The following is a 24,738-nucleotide window of genomic DNA, read 5'->3' on the forward strand; positions in this document are numbered from 1 at the left end:
GTTGCATTTCTCACATCTTCCCAAATTGTTTTCCACTGATCAAGCTAAAGTAGCTTTTGCGGGTACCAATTTAGGGCCTTACACTTTACTGTCACAATTATTAGGCTGGCGAGCCCACATGGAACCCTGTGCTAGGGATATGTAACAGACCCTCAATGGCATAATGCAAAATGATGAGCCCCCCTGCAAAATGAGAAGAGGGGTTCTTAGTCTCCCATACATTGCAAATATTCAGTAGCTTTGTGTTAAGTGAGGGTCCCCTGGCAAGTTGAGGGACCTTCAACCGCAGGGGTTTGTGTTACACCCTTGCAGTCCCTGCTGCACCCAAGGAGGAAATCTGCAGGACAGTAGAACCTTCGCAATAGTTTGTACACTACAATTCTCTCAAAGCAAAGTTTAAGCTTCGAAGAAAATAAAATTGATTCCCAGGATCATCCATGTCCAAATATAATGGAATGACGACCCGGTATGAACAAGCATTGTAAAAGCGAGTAGAATTGGACTTAGCAAGTGTGCCATAGTTTTTTCTCCCATTTTTGTTTTGTAAACATGTGCAATATTCAAAGCACATTTGGTAAAATTATTAAAAATAAAGGGGTGGCCAAGCAGCACACGTACACCGGATCTGACATCGAAGGACACTTCTGTTCAGGCAGCTGTGAACATATGAGCAGGCAAAATGCTGTCACTCAGAGTACAAGACAGCCAATGGAAGAAGTGAGGTGATACATTGCCCCATTTTGTGATGGGCGGAAGGAAAGTGTGAATGACACATGAACAGACCAATCAATAAAGAGAGCTGACCAAAAATCTGTGTATGTGTATAAGAATACATTTTTATTAATGTTTTGGAAAGCATGAGGCTGGTGGGCAGCTAGATCTGTCTCTAGACTAGGTCTAAAAATGGATGGATCACTTGATCAGTGGTGTGTGTCTACTATCTTGGAGTTAGCGGTGTAGCACTGTAAAGGGAAGGGGGCCCATCTTGAAAGTGAGCAGAAATAGTACTTGTCTGGTGCTATGAAATGGAAGGTTTTGACATGCAGCAGGATACCCACCAATCTTTAAAGAAAAAATGTGTTTGTATTATGCATGTTATTGTCATGCAGCCACAGGCATTACATAGAACAGTGTGCTTCCTCAGTGCCAGTATTCTCAAGGGTAACATCAGATAAGGTATCCATGTATGCCGCGTACCCAATATCCATGTACCCATCTTAGGACCTCATTTATGAAAACTGTTACACTGCTGCGTGAAAACAGCTATTCAACAATTTTCACTGCGCCCTCCATGCGACACGATGGATGCTTTGTATTTAATGTACGCCGACTGTTCAGGCAGCGTACGCCGGTTGAAACGAGCCTTATCCTAATATAGACTGGTACATATTGTGGACGAGAGAGCTGACAAATTACCATATTTAAGGCTGCAGCTTCACAACTGCCAGCATTTAATGCCGTTACAAATGGTAGGCAATTGAGCCACCACTCGATCAGATTGTGGAACCCAGAATAAACTTTATCCACATCACTTCTGAAGGGTCATTCATCGTTAAACTTAATATCCTGAGGATGGTCCAGCTGATGCACACAACATTAGACTGAAACGTCGACCTTCACACCTATTTCTCAGTACTATTGAATTGAAGGACATGCTGTCTGCGTAGTTAGTCACATTTCCTTATGATGTTGTGAAAAGGTGTTCACTATTGTAACTAAGAAGTGTTTGTAAGATCAAAATCATTGTAAACTTCGAGTTACATTGTGCTTTTTATTGAATAATACTTATACTTGTTTTAGTACCCTTTGCAAATTGTTTTGTCAATATAAATTTACTTGTTGAATATATATACCTGTGTTTAAAAATTCTTTTGAAGATTTGCACATATGCAAATAATTAAAAATATATTTGAAGAAATGTAATTATAAGCTACTGGATAGAGATTGTTAACATTGAATGCAGAAATTATTATGAATTTGTAGTTGAATGTATCCCTTGTAGGCATACGTACCTGATAGTATTTAATGTACGGCACTCCGTGTCGCAAGGAGTTACAGGTGTATCTGTAGGCGCAGTAATGATGCATTGCTGGAGTGTGTCGCAAAAGTGATGCAACTCCAGCAGTGTGTCATTGCACATGGGCAAGTTCCATATGAAATGTGCCTGAATCAGTCTTACGCCTGTGAGGCAGGCGTAAGATTTTGAGGCAGTGACGTCCTAAAAGTGGTGCAGTAAAATCGGATATATTTCCCTGCACCACTTCTATGAGGCCTTTCACGGGGGAACGCCCAACATGTATAGATTATACCTGACACTGGAATAATGTAGTGCAGGGCTTTACAAAGTGACGCATCTGCGGCGACGCAAAAGTGTCGCAAGACCTCAAAAATAAAGCCATTAGTATGTATTTTCTATCCCCTCCCACTACTATTTTTTCTTCTGAAAGTCATTCATTTTCTAGCTTTCCTTCCTTTGCCTCTTTTTCATTACTAGTACTTCCTGCATGGGTCAGCGTCCTGGGCAATGTGGCCAGTCCATACAAATTCTTCTGAGACCCCTACATCCACAGCCATTCTCACACTGTGCCTTAACATTGTCACTTGCAGACAAGAAATCTGTTTGTGGTCTTTGGATTATGACTGGCACCATGTACATTCCCGCCCTTACTTCCCTTCCCTCTGATTTCCTCCTTTTTGCCCCTTGTTTTTTCCCCCTCTAATAACTTCTTTAGCCTTCCTGAATCCACCTTCTTTTTTAACTTCCTCTGCTCTGTAATCCTCTCCCTGCTGCCTACCTTCAACAAATGATTGTATCCATGCCTTCCTGACCGTTTTCCTTCCTCTCTCCCCATTTCTTTGAATATGGTATTCAGTCCCTGTTCTCTCTTTGTCCCAGATAATGCTTTCAGTCAATGATTTGGGAGACACAGACAGGCGCCACCATCTGAGAAGACAAATGACTGATGAAAGACATTTGCAAGGGTGTGAGGCAGGCCCACTTACCAAAATGCTCTTCAGTGCACCTTGCATAATTTCAGTAAAGAGCAGACATGTCTATAGACCCGAATCAGGCAGCAACTTCCAATTCTTCAAGCCAAAAATTACAAAATTTTGGCTTTTTTAAATCTCCCTCTTTCAGCTTCTAAAATGTTGCCAGGAATGGTAATGAGGTTCCTTCATGCATTGACCAGTGGCTTTGGTGTTTGAATAGCAAACATAGAGAAAGTGCCATTAACATTCTATTGTGACTACGCTGTCATTCTGTTGGACCTTTTCACAGCTATAGGACTAATGTCTGGAAAGTGTTTTTTCATCCCAGCTCCTAAACTCCAATATTGCTGCTAAAAATATCCCATGGTGGCCCTTGTGGAAATGCTATTTTGCTCTGCAATGTCCTTGTGTGACTCAAAGTTTACAGGACACATATGTAAGGGAAGATGTAGGTATTTTGGGAAATATCGTTCACAAAAATGCAGATTTGCGGGGTGTCGATTTTTTCAATTATTAACTCCAATAATCGATATTTTAGCAAATAATATTTAGGACACTATATTTATGTCAAACAATATTTTTAAACTTTTATTTTGGTACCAAGCCTCATGACGATGTGCCAATAGCAGTATGAGTGGTACACAATTCTAGATAACATAACACAACATAACATTGCTTATCCTGCCTAGTGTGAGAGTGGGTGTGTTAAAAATCTAATTTGACAAGGTCGGATAGGATCCTTCACAGGAGGCAGGGCAGGCTCTAGGGCGGGCTGTGCAACTAGTGCTGACCTGAAATGGGGGCGCTGTGTTTTGCAATAACTTACGATTTAAAAGCACCCACTGAATTCCTTGTGGCTCCAACTTTCAGGCAGCAATAAAAAATTTAAGATAACTCTGGTGATTAATGTTCCCGCTAGAGAGAGAGATCAGAGTTTTGTCTAGTCTACTGACAGTTTTGACTCACCATAAAATAGCGCAGCGGGTTAATATGCCTGCTGCAAAGAACAGGTCTGTTTTTTATGTGGCTAGCTGAGTGGATTAGTAAAGCCAACCTTTACCAGGGCTTTAAAACAAATGAAATGTATGTTAGAGAGGGGCTAAGGAGAAATGAGGGGCACTTTTGCATGGTGGTAGTGAGGGAATGCGCGGGGAAGGTCATGAGGGGGGGCAAAAAAGATTGTTGCATCAGCATCAGAAGTGCTAAAGCCGGCCCTGTCAGGAGGAGGTGGTCGCATGTGGTGGCAAAGTAGCAATGGATGACGGGAGCATTAACTAGAATTTATCTCATAACGGATATCAGTCCCAAGTAAAACTATGTGCTGTACAAAATAAAAAGAAAAACAGATAACACTAAACACTGGCACACCAAATCCCCTCTGCAGCTAGTGCTTTGACATCAGAAAAGCTCTACTTACCAGGATCTTGTACTGAGCTTTATTTTATTGACTGAGCCGGTTTCCATTCAAGCAGAAGCATACAGTAGTCAACCCACAAAATAAATGATTGTCTGTACTTGGTTGCGCTGACAGTCCATGACATGAAAAATGGCGTCCCCCGCCACCGCGTGCATGTAGCAGAAGGCATCAATCGGCCCAGCCCACGTCCCTTCTCTATGACAGGCCTCTATTTCTGCTACTGTCCCGGCCCCTGCCCATTATTCATTATATTTGATGGGGCTTCGGGGAGAAAGGTGTCTCCGCGCTTTGCCAGGAGAATTTAATCTCCGCTGTCTCGCGCTCAATCACTCCTAATAGCTCTTCTGGCGCAAGTTCAGAGCGGCCTTTTTGGAAGAGACAGCCAAGGTATTTTACATGCATGCATCATTTTTAAATGCCACATTTTTAAGTGAAGGCAGGACGTCGAAGAAGGACACAGAGTACGTGCTGTACGGGTGCCCGCACCGACGCTGACGTGTTCAGTCCAGGAAAAGACTTCTTTCCGGTTAAGCAATCTGGAGCCCTGAAATACGGCGTTTGTCATTGAGCAAATGCAATGACTGCACTCCACTCTAGAATAAAATTGTAAAATTAGACAATTTTACTACACAACTGACCCGGTTCTTTCAAAAGGAGGAGTACAACTGTACCCGGCAGTTTACAACCCCACATGCTTAAAGTTTTACACATTTTGGGAATTCACAAACTTTTTCCACTATTGCAGATTTCAGGCGCACTCATTTCAGGCGCACTCATGGAAAACTTTTCTAAATTTGTAATTGTGACTATTTAGAGTTGTCGGCAGATGCATATGTATGCAGCGCCAAGTGTGCCAGCCGAAATGCCATCTCATTTGTGCAACCTGATTTTATTCTTCATTTTTTTCTGCTGGTGGATAATGTTTTTCATTGTGGAGAAACTTCTTCGCCTATGCTGCCACCAATTTTTGGGGTATACCTTTCATTCTCCCATCCTTAAAATGTGCTAAATTAATTGTCACATAAAGTGATTGGAAATTACAGACTGACTTTTTGCAGTCAATCCTTTTGCAACAAATTTACATCTGTTTGCAAATTCTCCAGTCACAGAGGGGTTGCAGAGTGACCAACTTAATTAATATAATGTTCCTTTAATGCCCCCTCCGAATTACAAATCGTAATTGGTTGCAAAATCTGTTTTTTTAACCCTGAAAGGCTTTTCCAACTCTCAAAATTGGTTAAAACAAGCCATTTTTCTGCCACAAACCCTGTGATAATTTTTCAACCACAGGGTTTGTTAGTACAAAATGAATTCGTACATCCGGCTCTTATTTCTGTCAAGTGCGAAGTTTGTGAATACCCATGAACTTTCTTTGGTATGCACAAATATTTAGGGCAGTACACAATCAATCAATCGATCAATACATTTGTAGAGCGCGCTACTCAGCCGTGGGGGTCTCAAGGCGCTGGGTGGGGGGAGGTGCTGCTACTGCTCGAAGAGCCAGGTCTTGAGTAATCTCCTGAAGGTTAGTAGGTCTGCGGTCTGCCGTAGGAGGATATGGTGGGTGTTCCAGGACTTGGCGGCGAGGTAGGAGAAAGATCTGCCGCCGGTGGTCGCTCTTCGGATGCGGGTGACAGTGGCGAGGTCGGCGGAGTGGAGCTGGCGGTTCGGGGTGTAGAAGGAGAGTCGTCTGTTGAGGTATGGTGGTCCGGTGTTCTGGAGTGCCTTGTGTGCATGGGTGAGGAGCTTGAAGGTGATCCTCTTATTGACCGGAAGCCAGTGGAGGTCTCTCAGGTGGGGTGTGATGTGTCTGTGGCGGGAGATGTCGAGGATCAGGCATGCAAAGGCGTTCTGTATGCGTTGCATTCGTTTCTGCAGTTTGGCAGGTGCTCCCGCGTAGAAGGCGTTTCCGTAGTCCAGCCTGCTGCTGATGAGGGCCTGGGTGACCGTCGTTCTTCTGGCGGTGGGGATCCACCTGTAGATTTTTCGGAGCATGCGGAGGGTGTTGAAACAGGAGGATGAGATGGCATTGACGTGCTTGGTCATGGAGAGAGTTGAGTCGAGGATGAATCCCAGGTTGCGTGCGTGGTCGGTGGTTATCGGTGTGGCTCCCAGTGTGGTCGTCTCTGGAACACCCAGTCACTGCACCTCAGAGTAGTAGATGCACACACACATTTTTTTGTATGAGTAAATCCTTTTCAGAAGTGTTAAAAATACTTCACTGAATTACCAATGTCATTTTAAACTTCTGAAATGGCTATTTGCACATGTAATCTAACATACATGTGCAAATCACAATTTATGATAACAATATTTTTAGAACGTGCAACTGAGTATTATTCATTAGATAATGCATCAACCACAACGCATTATAATATCACTTTCTGTCAAAAACGATGGAGATACAGGTCACTCACCCGCAATATTAAGAGGGCAAAAGAAGACTGTTTTCTGCCACCAATTCCATCCTTGGGAATGTCAAAGGAAAGTTATGCTGCCCTCGTAAATGCAAAATGAACAATTGATGGACAGAATGTTGAACGATGTCAAACATTCACCCCAGAGATCTGGGCCAAAATCCTTCGTTTTGTTTGCTCCCCATGTCATTCCAGTTTAAACCCAGCCATATGCAAATCAGTCTTGACCCTGCGCCTCGTAAATTAAGTCAGACAGGCCAGACAAATTTATGCATGCTAGTCCACCTCACATTTTGGCTGTACTACCTCTGTGCAGAATGCCATGTATAACCATGGCGGCCTTGCAAGGAATCCCACAAAAAGTGGTCCTCAAGTGCTCGTAGAACGCTTCCAGCTTGTTAGAGCCATCTCTACTATTGGTACTAGGAGTGGTGAATATTCATTCTACCCTGCAATTCCATCATGCTCTACAGATATGATGTTATGTCTGTCAGACTTTCCCCTAAGGTACTTCTCAGCCTACTTGTGGGAGACACTCCTGGGGGGTAAATGTCTTTGCCTCTGTGATGAGGATCCTTAAATGGTGAGGACCTTTCTCTGCCCATGTGGTGGAGGCGTGACCTTCACTGCACTCAGGGACATCTAAAATATTTTGAGGGCCCTGGGCCAAACATAATTGAGGGCCCTGTGCTCAGAAATACTCAAAATGTTGTATCCATGTTTAACCCATTCACATCCTTGGAGACTTTTGTTGAATCAATAACAACTGTCTTCCTTGACCAGCCTACATGTTGGCCCAACCCTGGAGCAAACAGTTTCCGGCCAGCACCAGAGAAATTGAAAGATTATAGGCCTGTAGAAGCCCGCTGCATGTGGTGCTGTGGATTGGTGTCCCACTTTTTGGGCTTTTTGGGAGGGTATTTTTTTTGCTTACTGCACTCCAGTCCCTGCTTGGTGTGGAAAAGGCAATCTGTGTCTAGTGGCATTAGCTGTGAAGTCACCAGCCCAGTAGCAGCTCCACATGGGTGTTGCCTTCATGGAGTGACCATATAATTCAACCCCACTGCAAATACATACCTGACCTGCCTGCCATAAAAAGAGAAAGATGGAGCGTCTGACCACGTCTTCTACCTACACTCTATGTTGTTACATTGTAGCTAGTCGTCGGAACCATTTGGGTATATGGTGCTGATGGGTGCTTTTGTTTACTGCACTTCCTGTGCACGGAGTGAAAGGTATTTAGAGTCAGGAGGTAGCAAGCTGTATTCACACCACCTTACATCAGCTCCAAAAGGGTGAAGCAGTCACAGAGGGGCCAACCCATGCCAATTTTTACTCCACTGTAACATGGCTGCCAAGATTTCAGTTTGCTTATGTGCGACATTTCCAAGTCTTGACAAAACGTATGTGTATTATTTAAAAGCTTTACATGTGACACTATGATGAGTGACTCTTTAGAGCAAGTAGGAGCTAAATACATATTATAACATACCCCTTTTGAGGACTTTAATGATCTAGAAGCTGCTGTAAAACAGTTTAAACACTCCTGAAGTGGTTATGTTAGGGCAATAACTTATTCCTTTCTAAACGTGATACAGGCCACCTTACATTTATGGTTCTTTACCTCAATGTTCTACACTATGTGTGCCTTTCGCCCTGTACTAGTAGAAGATTTTAGACCTTGTCCAGGAGAACAAGTCATATCAAATGTACAAAAATAAACATGTATATTTGCAGATGTTGACCATCCCTTACAGCAGGGCTTCCCAAACCTTTTAGAACCTCAACACAATATTTAGAAAGACAAAACATTCATGAACCACCTTACTTTGATGACATGACGCGGGGCTATTTTTTAATGTTATAACAGCAATTGTTTGTAATCGTCATGGCCTTGACCACGCCATTTGGTATGAGACTGTGGCCAAGATATTAACCTGGCCATAAAAGTAGCAGATGGTGAACTGCACTAGCTGGAACACTTTTCAGTGTCAGGTGCCGGCCTGAGGCATCCGTTCAATAAAATCACAAGGCTTCTGAAAAATCTTGGTGTTGATGTCAGTGATATTAGCAAATTTGAGAAACCACTTCTGCAGCAGGGTATAAGGTAAGTGGGATAAGGCCTCCTATCCATTTTTGTATTAAAGCGAGGCCCAGTGATACATTTTAGACTATATAACTGCAATCAATATCTATAGCTATGTCTGTGTATATATATATATAGATAAATAGATAGATAGATAGATAGATAGATAGATAGATAGTTAGATAGATCGATCAATAGATAGATAGATAGATAGATAAATAGATAGATAGATAGATATAGCTATAGATTTCAGTTTTATATAGGACGAGCACAGCCCAAGGGCATTGGATCCCTTTTCATGAGCATCAGATTACATTACCTAATATCATATTCATATTATTATAAGCGCAGGAGAGTAAGTGATTTGTCCAGGATAAAAAGGATGTTGAGCCAATGCCTTGACTCAAACCTGGTTCCCCAGATTCAAAGTCGGTGGCTCTGGCCAACAGACCACGTCCATATTTCTCAATTTATCGGGGGAAAGTCCTACACACGTGGTATGGTTGTGTATGATCATTTATACTGAGCACATTCTATTTGAAATGGCTTTGTGAAGTGAATACCCAGCAGCAACAAATACTGGAAGGTTCACCCAGAATCTTGCTTGGGAATACTTGCAAGGGTTTGTTTTAAAACCAGATTTAGGGGCATTGTTCAACATCTTTGCACAGGTGCACTAACACGGCTACTCATTTGAAATATTACTTAAATATAGACCAGGGCTTTCGCAGCCCACCACAAATCGGCTTGTAACCTACCAGTAAGTCCTGAGATACAGTTTGGGAAAGAATGCCCTACAGACTTTCACTGCTATAGTGTCTTTGTACTTGGAGTACCACGAGCTTTGCACACTTCCAAAGGACAACCAGGGAAATAAAGGGGCCATGCTTAGCCTCTGGCAGTGATATGTAATAACAGTGATCCAATCGGAGCAATCCACTAAACGAATAAGGTTTCGATGAATACACGCATCTTAATTAGTTCTCAATGCCCCAAACCATATAAATTCAAGATGGAGGTGGGTACTATTTCTGACATAAGGGAGTTTGTAATATTGTTATAACTTAACATCACCCACAAAGAAAACATATATATATATTTTTTTAAAAACATTTTATTGTCAATAAGGCATAGAACACATTTACATTTACGTCATGGATTCTCAGCTTCTCATTATTACCCAAAGCAAATCAGGAGCCGGTGAAGTCTCATTAGTTTCAAACGTTTGTGACAATTATTCCAGCACAGACAAGAAGGAAAGAAACAGTATAGCTCAGAAGTCATGTGCATTCGACAAAGCTTTCAGTTCCTGTCCATTGCGCAATTCGGCCATTTAGTTTACAGCCCCGAATGCTTAGCAGATTCAGCAAATAAAACTAAAATCACAACTGTGAAAACCTAACAGGTGTCATCATCACATGAGAACGTTGTAGCCATACACAGACAAGTTCCCACCTACTGTACACAGTCCCTTTATGCGGTCAATGGTGTCCTCCAGGTCCCGCTCCATCCCCCCACAACTCACAGAGGCACACACCAGTCCCTCCCTCTTATTCGTCCTCTTCATCCGATTCCACATCCTCGTCCTCTGGCAAGGGTGCACACGGCTCCCCCCTGTATTTGCTCCAAGGCAACCACACTTTATTCCATTTACGGGGACAAGCCCGCAACACATACACCGCCCTCTCCTTCACCAGCAGAATGTCCATATTTCTAATCCAGCCATGTACCGTAGGCACGTCTGGGGCTCCCCACTTCTGTGCAATGTCTCTTTTTGCTACGGTCACTGCTAACGTGACCCACAACTTTCCATACCTGTTCAGGTCTGTGGGGTCCCAGATGTTCAATAGGCACTTACGGGGTTCAGGGAGAAGTGACACCCCAAGAACTTGGGATATCGTGCGCATGATCTGTTTCCAGACCTCCCGGATCAGTGGGCAGTCCCAGAGCGTATGGAGTAATGTACCCTCCTCCCCACAGCCTCTCAGACAGAAGGGGTGTGGCGCCCTCTGTATCCTGTGTATAAGTGTCCTGGTGTAATAGGTGCGGTGTAAGATCTTGAGCTGGACTAATCTGAACCTAGCCGATATGCCCACTTCCCTCGGTGACGCCAGCGCCTCATTCCACTCAGTGTCATCCATGTCCCCTACATCCTCAACCCACCTCTCTCTAAGCTTCTGCGTGGGGATAAAGAAAACATATTTAAATGTATAAATTTTTCTGTAGTTTGAAAAACACCAAATATAAAGACATCATATACATATATGGTTACTCCAAAGAGATACAAGAAGGGGTGCTCAGGAAAGAAGTGTTTGTGTGTGAAGTGTTTTAGATTAAAAAGGAGCGAGGAATTAGACCTATTACACATATCATCTTATTTACACAATAGCCTGTTCGTAATAACTTATTATCCAGCATAAGTACAGTCTCATCTAAAATGAGGCAATCGTATCATTCATTATTGCCCCTTTGTGGAACTAATTTACAATACAGGCTGTAGGAAATGTTGACGTTTTGACCCAGCAAGATTTGGGTGTGGGGCAATCTAAGCCTCAAACGCGGGTCTTCATGAGGACTGGGTACCCATTTAGAATGGGGAACAACCTAGTGAAGAGAAGGACATTAGTCCCACTTATAAAAAACAAATGGTATTGTGTGTGTGTAATGGTGTTCCTAATGTTCACACATTCTCACCTGAAAAACTCATCCGATGTCAAGACTGCAGAATGAATCATTTAATTAACGAGGGCCCGTTGGCTCCTAGGCAATAGTGGATTTAATCTAATCCTGGGGATGTAAGGATATAACCAACCATAATTATGGAGTTCAACATTGGAACATCCCTGTCCATTATTGTCAAGAATTAAATACTGGCTCACCTTAAAGCAACAAAATGTTGTCAATCTTGAAGTAAGAGTAACGTGTATAATCCTGAACTACGAGTCAGTTGATGTCCTTGCTGTAATAAAGACCAAACACGAGGGAGGATTGTTGCAAGGGTTTGTTTTAAAACCATATTGAGGGGCATTGTCCAGCATCTTTGCACAGGTACACAAACAAGGCTACTCATTTTAAATATTACTTAAATATAGGCCAGGGCTACCGTGGGACACCACAAATGGGTTGAGACCTACCAGTGGGTCCTGACATACAGTTTGGAAAACACTGCCCTGCAGACTTTCGCTGCTATAGTGTCTTTGTACTGGAAGTACCGTGAGTTTTGCACACTTCCAAAGTACAGCCATGGAAATAAAGGGGCCATGCTTGGCCTCTGGCAGTTGGCAGCCCTAGGACCTGATTGAATGCTGACCATAACAGAAAAACTCCCGGAGGAAGTGCCGAAACCAAAGGAGGATCAACGTGTGACATCCCTCCCAACCATACTCTGTCGTATCCCTGAGGTGAAGGAAATGACATTAACAAAATTGTATTTGTGAACCCTAGCCATCTTTCCTTGTGGGGACATACCAGAAAACCACTGACAACCTCACCCCCTCGTTTGCCCTCTCCATTCATAACTTTGCTATACATGCCTCCCTCTCTTCCTTTGTCATCTCTCTGCTCATCACTTTCCCTTGCAAACCTTCCTCCCTTCACTCTCACTCTCCCTCACCGTCTAGCTTTCATTCTCTTCCTCTATCCACTTGGTCCATCTTTCCTGCCACTACCATCTTCACCTTCTAATTTTCCTTTATTTCGCTACTCTCTCTTCTTCCACTCACCCTCTTTCCTTTACTGTTTCTCTAGCTTCGTTTCTCTCCCTCATCTAAATGTTCTCTCTTATCTCCCTTCTATTTTCTTTCCTTATCCCTTCTCCTTCTATGTCATTCCAAGGAGCCCCCCTCTATGCTTTTATATTTATCTCCCCTCCTCTAATCTCTATTTCTCCACACTCACTTTTTCTCTCGCTCTTCTCTTTTATCTTCAAACTTTAGTCATCTTGATGTTGACCCTTTGTTTCTCCCTGTCCCTTATCTTCTCTCTGAATGCCTGTCTTCTCTTTAGGTTTCCCTCCTCGCTTCTCTTGTCTTCTCTAGTCTCCATTCCACTCTCTCATCTTTTTACTACTCTCTCATCAATTGGTCTCTCCCTCAACCCCTTCTTCTATCTAGTCCTTCTCATTTTCTCTTCTTCGCGTCATTAGGTCTCGCCTACCCAGCGCACATGCGCTGCTTAGGAAAAATACCTTTAGCCATCTGCACAGCTTTGAGGGCAAAACGTGCACGCGTTGCATTGCTTCCAATGGCAACGTGTGCACGTCTGGCGATTACCTTGCGGGAGCGAGCTTTCAAGCCATATGTTTGTAATTAACTTGCTCGCTCCCGCAAGGGAAACAGGCCCAGACTCCCTCCTCTATACCCTCCCCCTGCTGCCCCGCGAGGCGCGCACGCTTGTGCTTGTTTTCCATTCACACCGGACGGGTTACTCTGCGACAAACGTCCTGATACAGTTCATTACCGAGCACATCAGACACAATAAATCTCCAAGATTTTATAGCAAACTTCATACTAAGCTTTTATACCACAGAAACAGCCATTTAGCGAAGTTCTAAGTGCAACCATCATTGGTACATGAACGAGTTATGGTGCAAAACAGCAAAGTGATATGCCCAGGATCACACACTATGGTCAAGCAAGGTGTGGGAGCAGAACACAAGCCTCGTTGTTCCAGAGTGAGCAATTTACCTAATTACTTGAGTAAATCTCTTCCCTAAGCCGTTCACATTTTTTGCAAGAGTTTGTAAATTATGTCCAGAGCCAGCTATGTAACCAACGGTGTAACTTTATTTTGCAATAAAGAAACACATTTTTAAAAGCATTACATTTTTAGTAGGAGCCATATTTTCGAAAAGCAATATTTGCTTCTAAACTAAACACAGAACATCTTCCATCGCTGTTCCCAGTTGCAGGGCTCAAATACGTCAGAAGCTGTTTAAATAAAACAACAAATACTGCAACAATGGGTATTTATTACAGCGAGCAAATGTCTCAAACAAACTGATGAGAGCATTGTGTAGATAAGCTAATTGTTCAACATGTATGTATCTGTTGCACGTACACAGAAGTGCTGCTGTCAGCATCCCACTATGGACAAAAAAAGTATGTATGTCTTCTGTAAATCACAAAACGCCCAAGCCTAGAGCGTATTTTTATTCTCCATAAACATGCTAAAAACATGAGTCCATCCAGTGATTTTGAGCTTGCGCAGGGCTGTGCATTTTCAAAGCACGCTCAGCCAGCACGCTCAGCCAAGCATGGCCCTTTAAAAAGTGCAATCCTTTGGTGACAGAACAGCCAGATAGCCGCAGGGTTCAATCAACAACTCACTGGATCGGGTTTCTGTAAATCCAGGAGGGAGCTCCTGAGTTCCGAGTTTGCTTTCTGCGGTCACAAGATTACACAGTTGAAGGGCGGGAAGCGCTGCTCTTTATGTGCAGCGCAGGGGCCGTGTGCTCGTCGCCGTAGCAGGATGCGGTGTACTTGGCGCAGCCCTTTGGTCCTCCACCTCTCCCGGTTACTCATTAATGGGGCTGTGATGTAACCTCAGCAGGCGTATCCCGGCCCGTCAGCATTCCATGTCCCTCCGATCCCGGCGCAGCCTGCACAAGGCTCCCACACCCGGGAAAAGGCGCATATACAATCAGAGTGGCACACGCTGCCAGCAGTCTGCAATTGCATAATCCGCTTCTGTGCACATGCTAACTTCAGAATTATCAGGGGCGTAGAAAAGATGTCAGGGGCCCTAGTGCCATAAAAGGAATTGGGCTCTTATGCCCTGGTTTGATTGTATGAAACAACCACTAATTGGGTGCAGTGAGCCCTGGTGCCACTGCACCTGCTGCACTATTGCTATCCACGCCCACAGAGACTTCCTTAGGCTTCAACATATGTGATTAAGGTGTTAGTCAGGAAAAGTGACTTTACCCATGCTTTTTTTTTTTTAAAGATTATTCTTGGTTTTACAATGATTCCATATAATTTGTGGTTGATGCTATATAAAACGCGAACTACATTACTTATTAACTAGGTTCAACGTCACACACAACCCGACATATGGCCACAGGTGCACATGCACTTTAGAATGAATTTTCCCGCCCTGGGGTGACAATGTGCTTTGTAGTGCTCGCTTACCATGTGCACTGAAGTTTCTATCAAAAAATAAAACCGCGAGAAATGCTCCCCACCTGCGGGACATCATCAACACCTCCTTCGACATCGCCACCTTCCCGGAGAGCTGGAAGCACGCCGAACTCAGCGCTCTACTCAAGAAACCATCAGCAGACCCTACCGACCTCAAGAACTACCGCCCCATCTCGCTGCTCCCGTTTCCGGCCAAAGTCATCGAGAAGACCGTCAACAAGCAACTGGCCGCCTTCCTCGAGACGAACGGCTCCCTCGACCTCTCGCAGTCTGGCTTCCGGGCCAACCACAGCACCGAGACCGCCCTGATCGCAGCTACAGATGACATCCGAGCCCTGCTCGACAACGGAGAAACAGCGGCCCTCATCCTCCTGGACCTCTCCGCGGCCTTCGACACTGTCTGCCACCGTACCCTAGTACAGCGCCTCAGCAACGTCGGAATCCAGGAGAAGGCACTGGAGTGGATCACCTCCTTCCTCGCCGGAAGGACACAGAGAGTCCGCCTCCCCCCGTTCAGATCGGAGGCCACCGAAGTCATCTGCAGCGTTCCTCAAGGCTCCTCGCTCAGCCCAACACTCTTCAACGTCTACATGAGCCCCCTCGCAGCCATCGCACGCCAGCACAACCTGAACATCATCTCCTACGCCGACGACACCCAGCTGATCCTCTCCCTCACTAACGACCCCGCCACCGCCAGAGCCAACCTGCACGAAGGGATGACAGACGTTGCCACATGGATGTCGAACAGCCGCCTGAAACTGAACTCGGACAAGACGGAAGTCCTCATCCTGGGATCCTCACCCTCCGCCTGGGACGACTCCTGGTGGCCCCCCGCCCTGGGCAGCGCACCCAAACCCACAGACCACGCGCGCAACCTGGGCTTCATCCTGGACTCCTCCCTCTCCATGACCAGACAAGTCAACGCCGTTTCCTCGTCATGCTTCAACATCCTGCGCATGCTACGTAAGATCTTCCGTTGGATCCCCACCGAGACCAGGAAGACGGTCACCCAGGCCCTCGTCACCAGCCGTCTGGACTACGTCAACTCCCTCTACGCCGGAACCACCGCCAAACTCCAGAAGAGACTCCAGCGGATCCAGAACACCTCAGCACGACTCATCCTGGACATCCCCCGCCGCAGCCACATCTCCGGACACCTGAGAGACCTGCACTGGCTCCCGGTCAACAAGAGAATCACCTTCCGGCTCCTCACCCACGCACACAAAGCCCTACACAACCAAGGACCAGGATACCTCAACAGCCGTCTCAACTTCTACGCTCCCAAACGCAAGCTTCGATCGACCAGCCACGCCCTCGCCGCCGTCCCCCGCATCCAAAGAGCCACCACAGGAGGAAGGTCCTTCTCCTACCTGGCCGCCAAGACTTGGAACTCCCTTCCGACCCACCTCCGCCTCACCCAGGACCACCTCGCCTTCAGGAAGCAGCTCAAGACCTGGCTGTTCGAGCAGTAGCGGACCCCCTCCCCCCAGCGCCTTGAGACCCTCCGGGTGAGTAGTGCGCTATACAAATGCTCTGATTGATTGATTGATTGATTGATGCTTCACGATCCGCAATTGCTCCAGTTCCCACAAGAACCTCAGATATTCGTTAATGTTGGTGTCTTCACTAGTTAATAATTGTGCGGGTCCTAGTTATATTGGAATTTGTAACGATTGTTGGACTGCTTCCCATGAGTATGGTGACCAACTGGAATGGGTGCAAATTCAGGACGGTAAGGGTAAAAATTCAGGATAAAGGGTCCAATTTCAGGACAAAACTTTGCTATAAAAGGTACGTTGTACAGATGCATGAAAGGAGTTCGAGTAATAGTATATAAGTAATCCTATCTATATCCAAACATAGTCATCCATTTGCAAACCTATCCATCATGTATCCTTCCATCCATCATTTCACTCATCCATCCCTCAATCCACACTTTCACGAATCCATCCATCCACCCTTTCCTCCTTTACATCCGTACACTCATCCATCTACTCTTCCACCCAACCATCCACTCATCCATCCAGCCATTTATCCACTCATCCATCCATCCATTTAACTTTTCACCCACTCATGCATCCTTCCACCCATTCACCTTTTCAGTCATCCATCCAGCCTCCCTTTCTCCCTCCATTGACCCTTTCGCTTAGCCATCCTTCCTTCCATCCATCCACCCATCCTCCTATTCATCCACTCCTGAATCCATCCATTGGTCCTATCACTCATCCATCATTTCACTCATCCATCCACCCATTCACTCGCCAATCATCCACCCTTTCTCTCATCTATTCATCCCTTCACTCATCCATCCACCCTTTTACCCATCCATCTACCCTTCCACCCATACATCCATCTATTTACCTTTTCTCTCATCCATCCACCCATTCACTCACCGATCATCCACCCTTACACTCATCAATCCATCCTTTGGCTCATTATCCATCTATTCACCCTTTCATTCCTCCATTCACCCTTTCACTAATCCATCCAGCCATCCACAAATCCCTTCACTTACTCACTCGCCCACCTTTTCATGTTAATTATGAGCTGAGCTTTTGGCTGCAGAGTTGCAGACAGAAGAGGCCCAATAAGAATTTCACCCTTGCTTTAGTTCATAAAGCAAGGAGTGGGATGGGGGGAGGGTTCACTATGCCCCTGCACATAGGCAATCTGAATAAGTAGAAGGCATGAGTCATGTATGATGCACAGTGTCATGTCATGAGGTGACTGTGACACGGTGTTGTTTCCAGGGCTTTAAGCAGGATGAAAAAAGGGTGGGGGCTCTCAAAAGGGGGTGTTTGATGTAATTAAGAAAGTGGCTTGGAACACCTAGGCTAAAAATCTCTGCTTAGCATAGTGTACCGCCCAACTGGTATTTTGCCTCTTCTGTCATTGTATCCAGATATATAACACATGTAACGTTACACCTACAACAAGCCAGAACTATTGGCTTGGTCAATGGTTGATAGTTGCATAAAATAAAAATGCAGCAACCATGGCTTCGTTGAATATAATATTGAAACTGCACTTTTCTGAAATGATGAGACTGAAAGAACTCTAGCCCATTCTTTTAGAGGATTGGGCAAGCAAGAGGAATGCGCTGATCGCACACAGTAAGGTTTCAAAAAGGGGAAGGGACCATAAGACCAATGGTGATCGATAAATATACGCCGGCCAAGAATGGCCAAATATATTCGACCTTTATGGACCTCTCAGACGCCTTCGATTGTGTCACCCATTCGAAGTTATGGACAGTTATATACAGTCTTTACACCTCAGACGTACTCACAGGTCTCAGCTTGAGTTCGGCATGAAAGGGATGGGGAGTGTACAAGGCCCTTTGAGATTCTAAGGGGTGTTAGGCAAGGTTGCATCCTGGTGCCTTTTTTGTTTTCAATTTGTACTCAAGGGGTGAAGGCTGCTCTCTCTGGATCTACTAAAGATGTGCCCCATTTAAACTCAGTCCCCACGCCAAGTCTTCTTTATGCCGGTGACGCTGTGCTGATAGCAAGAACTGGGCAGACGTTTTCAGAAACATATAGAGGTTTACACAAAATTTATGAAAGTTTGGCTCTTCATGCAAATGTAAAATCTTTTGTATTGGCTGTAGGAGTCCGTCCTAGGAAACTCCCAATTTTCTATGTTGATACACACAGGTTGGAGGTGGTGGACACATTCTTCTATCTAGGGATTCTGTGTGAATGCAAACACACATGGAAGGATATGATAATTAACTGCCGGACTGGCAGAACAGATAGGGCTGGTCCAAAAAAAGAAAGTAAGTAAACAAACTGGTTATTTCATAACCCCAGACAATGCGGAGTTCCCACTGTTCTGAAAGATTAATGAAGGGGCCTGTATAAAGGGGGGGGGGGCTGAGCTAGAGCCCATCTTGCCCATGCCTTAAAACATCTCTGACCACACTGATGTCTTGATAGACAACTGCTAGTGTGAGAAACCGATTCAAAAAAGAAGTTTAGTGTACAGGAAGTAGTACTACTAAAGTCACCTTTTACATACTCTTACATGCCTTTATGAATCAACCTTGAAAGGTTGCACTCCTTATGAGGGGCGTAGCTTGGTCAGTAAGATTTGGAAGGGGGGGTGAGCTTCAAATTTCCCAACAAATATGCTGGTATAACATGGTAAAATACATTATTTGAGAGTCAGAGCATGGTTGAGCTTAAGGAGCAGTGGGAAGGGATAGAAGTGCAGATTGTTAGTGTTACTTAAAAGACAATATGTTGTAAAATAACCAACAGTTTTGTGCATGCATATAAAAATCTTAGGTGAAATCCGGCAGCCGCCTCCTCATACCCAATTGAAAGCACCTATACCCAACTATTTACTAGAGAATATATTTACTAGGGGGTGGAACACCCCAATGCTGCTCCCCATTGGAAAAAAAGTGCAAAGAGGGCATAGTTGATTTTGTTTGTTCTAACTTGATATGAAAATTCCTTTAATAGTCCAATACTTTAATCTTTAGATGTTTTTGGGTAATTTCACAAAGGGATGTAAAAGTATGTGGTAGAGTACTACAGCAGTATTACCTTATATAATCCAAAATGTCTTTGTGAATAGGCCCCAAAGTTGAGCCGTGCCCTTCTTGACACCTCTATCGCAACAGATGACCTGGTAGAGGGCCTGTTAAGTAAGTGCCAAATATGCACTGTGGCATTGAGCTCATCAATTCAGAAGCTTCCCATCTGCCTCAAAAATATTTTAATCAGTCTTTTATACCAAAATTTTAAACGAAGCTTTGCTGTTTCAAATAGATTGTAGATTAGCTGGGCAGAACTATGATAGTCCTTAAACAAACTTAGCACTATCAAAATTACTCTTATCAACTATTGTCTGAGATTTCTCGATAAAAAAGTTCAGGAGTAAGCAATCTGGAAATTACTATCCCTTTAGTTGTGTAAGTGCAGTTGTGCTGCAAGGGAACCATGATCCCTCATGTAAGCAGGTTACATGCCCCCATCCCCAGATACTTGCAGGTGAGATGCAGTGGTCTCCCTCACATGCATGGCCTTTGGTGCCACTGCACCTACTGCACCGTTGATAGCTACACCCCTGGGTAAGTGGTCCTTGATGTTTTGCTCATGGGACTGCTTCTCTCACTGTCTGCTGACAGCCAGTGCTTTAAGTGGGTCGTGTCTTGCCGGTTCTCCACACCAGCAGTTCTAAAAGGCAGCTGTTGAAACGGGTCCCTATCAGGCTCTCCATTTTTGCCTTCATGCTCAGGATGCAAAAAATACATCTTAACTCTGTGTTATGTTTGGTCTTAAAAGGTGAATAAGACACGCACCACTGTAAGTTGAAGAAATTGTAAGTTTGTCGCGTGCTGCTGGGGCTTCGCTCTCTGGACCAACAAGCGTTAATGATAGAACAGTATAGCAAATCCTCATAGGAGTTGTCCCCCAGCGCACCGCGTAAATGATACCCAGATGAGGGTATAATGAAGTTAATCCAAACAAAAGGTTTAGTCCATGATTAGTTTTTACTTCATTAATAGGTTTCCTTTGTCAAACTTTTTTCATTTGTACAATAGAGGTTTGCATTCCAAATTCAGTTCAAGAATATGTCCAAAAATGCTTCATTACACATCCCTATGCATTTCGGGCCTTCCATAAGCCCTTCTTCAGGGGAAGTCTCTGTGAACAAAAGAAATAATCGGGCTGATTATGAGGAGCATATCTCCACCTCCTAAACAATGTCAAAGTGATAATAATAACCAGTGATCATTAGTAAGCTGTGAGCAAAGCTTAAAGTCGGTGAGTTTGAAGCGACCCTCGGGAAAAGTGCAGATAGTAAAAAAAAAAAATCAAAAGGTAATAACCATCAACATGTATTAGACTCAAAGGTCTTGTGTTTTCCACAGTGTAGACAACATGCGGTGAATTTGAGTCCGAGGCCATAATAACGCTCTCAAACCATACATTACTGACCAGTGCCAGTAAAAACAATGTGTGTCTTGCGTGTAAAAAGGAAACATTCCAACACCTTGTGTTCGCATAAGTTACGAGAGAAAGTCAGTCGGGGGTTGATCGCCGGTAAAAGCGCCAAGGTGTCGAGAAACTCTAAATCATTACGTTGTGAAGCATGATGTAGCGAAAATGCCTGGTAACGGTACTTACTGAGAGCATTCAAAGGAACCAGTCGCTAGCTGCTATACACGTGTAGACAAGCATGCGTCCACATTGAATGTGAGTTTAAATAAAGTTAGCAAAGGGCATTTCACTGCCGGTTAACAGAGATCAAAAAAGGACTAATGTGTCAATGAAAATGGGGGCCATGTTGTAATGGTTAATCAACTGAAACAAGCATTGCAATAGATTCCGTATGAACAAATCGAACACATGTGTAAAGCACAAAGTGACTGCACAAAAATAACAAAGCGAAACTCTCCAAAACAGGCAATCTGTAATAAACGAGCATAAAAGTGTGAATATTCATGGCATATTATTCATGTCAACAAATTACAAGAAAAGTAGCATGGTGTATAATAGTGATCACAAGTAGCAAAGAAATTCCATGCTGTCGTTCAAACCAGTGGGTTGCATCGTACATAAGTATCTGATCCAAAAGTTCTCCCTTTGGAGCAATTTATTCTTCATGTTCATGCCCTCTGTGCACAGCACATTTTCAAGCACAGTGAATTGCAACTGTGCAATGTTATGTCTGTGTTCTGCAAAGTGTGCTGCAACTGTGGATTTAATGTTGCAGGTCCTGATATTACTCTTGTGTTCAAGAATTATTGTCCTTATTTTACGCTCTATGTGGCCAACATAGCAGAGGCCACATGGACACTTGAGCAGATAAATTACGTTAGCGGTGTTACATGTAGCATTCACCTTCAATTTGATTGGATTACCCTTCATGGGGTGATGCACAATGTTCCCTTTCATGATATTATTACATTTGCTACAATTGTAACATGGCTGTAACCCTTTGTATTTGTCCGAGGATCTTGGGCTTTTTGAGCGTGACAGTAGTTCTTTGAGGTTAGGACCTCGAGTATAAGAAAAGATGGGTGGTTGTTCAAAGAGGCCTCTGAAGTCTGATTCTCTACTTAATAGTTGCCAATGCTTCATGATTATTTTGCGATACTTGTTTCTGAGAATAGAATATTTAGAGACAACAGTCATGCGTTTACTGTCCACTTTAGTTTTGGACGAGAGCAAATCTTCTCTGTTCAGACCATCACATTTGGTTTTGGCACATGTCAGCACTTCATCTGGATATCCTCGTTCTCGAAATATTTTGCACATGGTGTCAGTGTGTTTTGCACAGTCTGTGGGATCAGATATGATTCGTTTTACTCTCATAAGTTGGGACAAAGGTAGATTGTTCTTCAAACTAGGTCGGTGAAAGCTGGAGTAATGAAGAGTGCTGTTACGATCAGTGTCTTTACGGTAAAGAGTCGTGTTGAATTTGTTGTCCGTCAGTTCGGACTTGGACATCCAGGAAATTAATGGATTTTTGATCACGTGTCCATGTAAACTGGATGCGATCATTGATGGTGTTTAAATATTGCAAGAATTCAAGAAGTTTGATTCCAGGTCCAGACCACAATGTAAAGATGTCATCGATGTATCGTAAGAACATTTTTCCATGTTGAGTCCACAAAGGTTGATTAAGGATATTGTGCTGCTCAAAGTGATGCATAAAAAGATTTGCATACACTAGGGCAGCACTATTACCCATTGAGGTACCGCTAAGTTGCAGATAGCAAGTATCCTTCCACGTGAAATAACTTTGGTACAGGGTAAATCCAAGTAGTTCCATTAGAAATGGTTGTAATTCTGGTTTAATGTCTGAGTTCAGAATGGCTTCTTCTATGGCCTCAATTCCAAGATTGTGTGGAATAGACGTATACAAAGCCTTGACATCAACGGTGCACAGCCAATGTTCATCATCTACACCTAACAGAGAATTATCCAATTTCTTCAAAAAGTCAGTTGTATCTCGGATATATGTCGGAGTTTTGATGACTAGAGATTGTAAATGCTTGTCCAACAATTTGCCCACAGGTACATGTATACTACCCCTAGTAGACACAATCGGTCTGAAAGGTGGATTGTACAGGTCCTTGTGGACCTTGGGTAGCATGTATAATGATGGCGTTCTTGAGTTATCCTGTGTCAAAAATCTTCTAGTCTTCTCCGTGATGATGTTATAATCCATGGCTCTCTGAAGGATGGTTTCAAGTGTGCCTTTGAACTCATTGGTGGAATTGTGTTCCAATGCTGCATAGGTGTTAATGTCTGTCACATGAGCTTGTACTTGATGATCATAGAATGTGCTGTCCATAATTACCAGCGCGCCGCCCTTATCGGCGTTCTGGCAAATTATGTCCGGATTTTCTGCCAGTCTCTGTAATACACTCCGTTCTTTCATGGCTAAATTGCAGTGTTTCAATTTGGGTTGAAAGTGTAATGATGTGATATCTTGTTTGACCAAATTCTCGAATGTATCAATTATCTTGTGTCTGGCAGGATGAAAAATGAAAAAGAATTGACAAAGGAAAGCTATTAATGAAGTAAAAACTAATGATGGACTAAACCTTTTGTTTGGATTAACTTCATTATACCCTCATCTGGGTATCATTTACGCGGTGCACAGGGGGACAACTCCTATGAGGATTTGCTACACTGTTTTGTTTGGTCTTAGCCAGAACTGGGAGTGGCCGTCCCAGGTGTGATGTAAATAAAGGGGGTCGGAACCCGTAGTACGGGGTTCTGCGACCACACAAGCAATTCCATGGTGTGTGTTATAGTTGTGGATTAGCAGTGTACCTGCGCGTGTCTTGTTCTGGGGCTCAGTCACCATGCAACAACTAGCGATGAAGGTGGGATGCCTTCCTTTATCCCCCTGCATGGTGTGAGGTGCTGAGACCAGCTGCCCTGACGATTGCTGCTCTGTTCCCGTGCCGGTGATTTCACATCCTGCTGGCAGGTGCATGCTGTGTGCTCTGCTTCCGGGTCACGAGTTGTGACTCCTCTCCTTCCAGTACGGCCGTGCTTCGCTGCGGCAGCCGGCCTGGTGACAGTTGGTTGATGGAGACTGTTTTGGTTGGCGGTCTGTGGACTGGTGCTGGCGTTCTGCTGGTGCGCTAAGTGGGCAGAAGCTGAGGAGGGTTGGAGTGATATTGTGGCGCTCTGAGTAAGACGTCTGGAGAAGGCTGGACTTTCTTTATTTCCTGTGGCGATAGAACATTACGTGGAGGTAGTGATGGGACTTTTTATTGTTTTTGCTTAACGTTTGTGGTCCCTGGATAACATACTCTGCTATGTGTTTGTGACGCAGCACAAGCCTGCACCAGTCTGCATATGGTATATTGTTGGTGCTGCACATGGTTTGCAGTTTGTAATTATATATTCATTACCATGACCACGGTACCACCTGTGGAGCCATTTTTACTTGATGGCTCACCTTCTGTGCAGGCAGCCAATTGGAGAGACTGGCTGGGGCGTATTGAAACTTATTTTGCAACAATGGGCCTCCCAGATGAACGTCCACAGCCTATACTACTACACTTGGGTGGGGGGGTGTTACACAAGCTAGGTAAATCCGTGGTTGTAGCTGGACCACCGCATACCTACGCTTCCTTGAAGGCAACTTTGTCCGCCCATTTTGGGCATCTCACCAACCCTGATTATGAACGTTTCTTGTTGCGACAGG

The sequence above is a fragment of the Lissotriton helveticus genome, chromosome 8 (genome assembly GCF_964261635.1).
Source record: "Lissotriton helveticus chromosome 8, aLisHel1.1, whole genome shotgun sequence".
Classification (NCBI taxonomy): domain Eukaryota; kingdom Metazoa; phylum Chordata; class Amphibia; order Caudata; family Salamandridae; genus Lissotriton; species Lissotriton helveticus.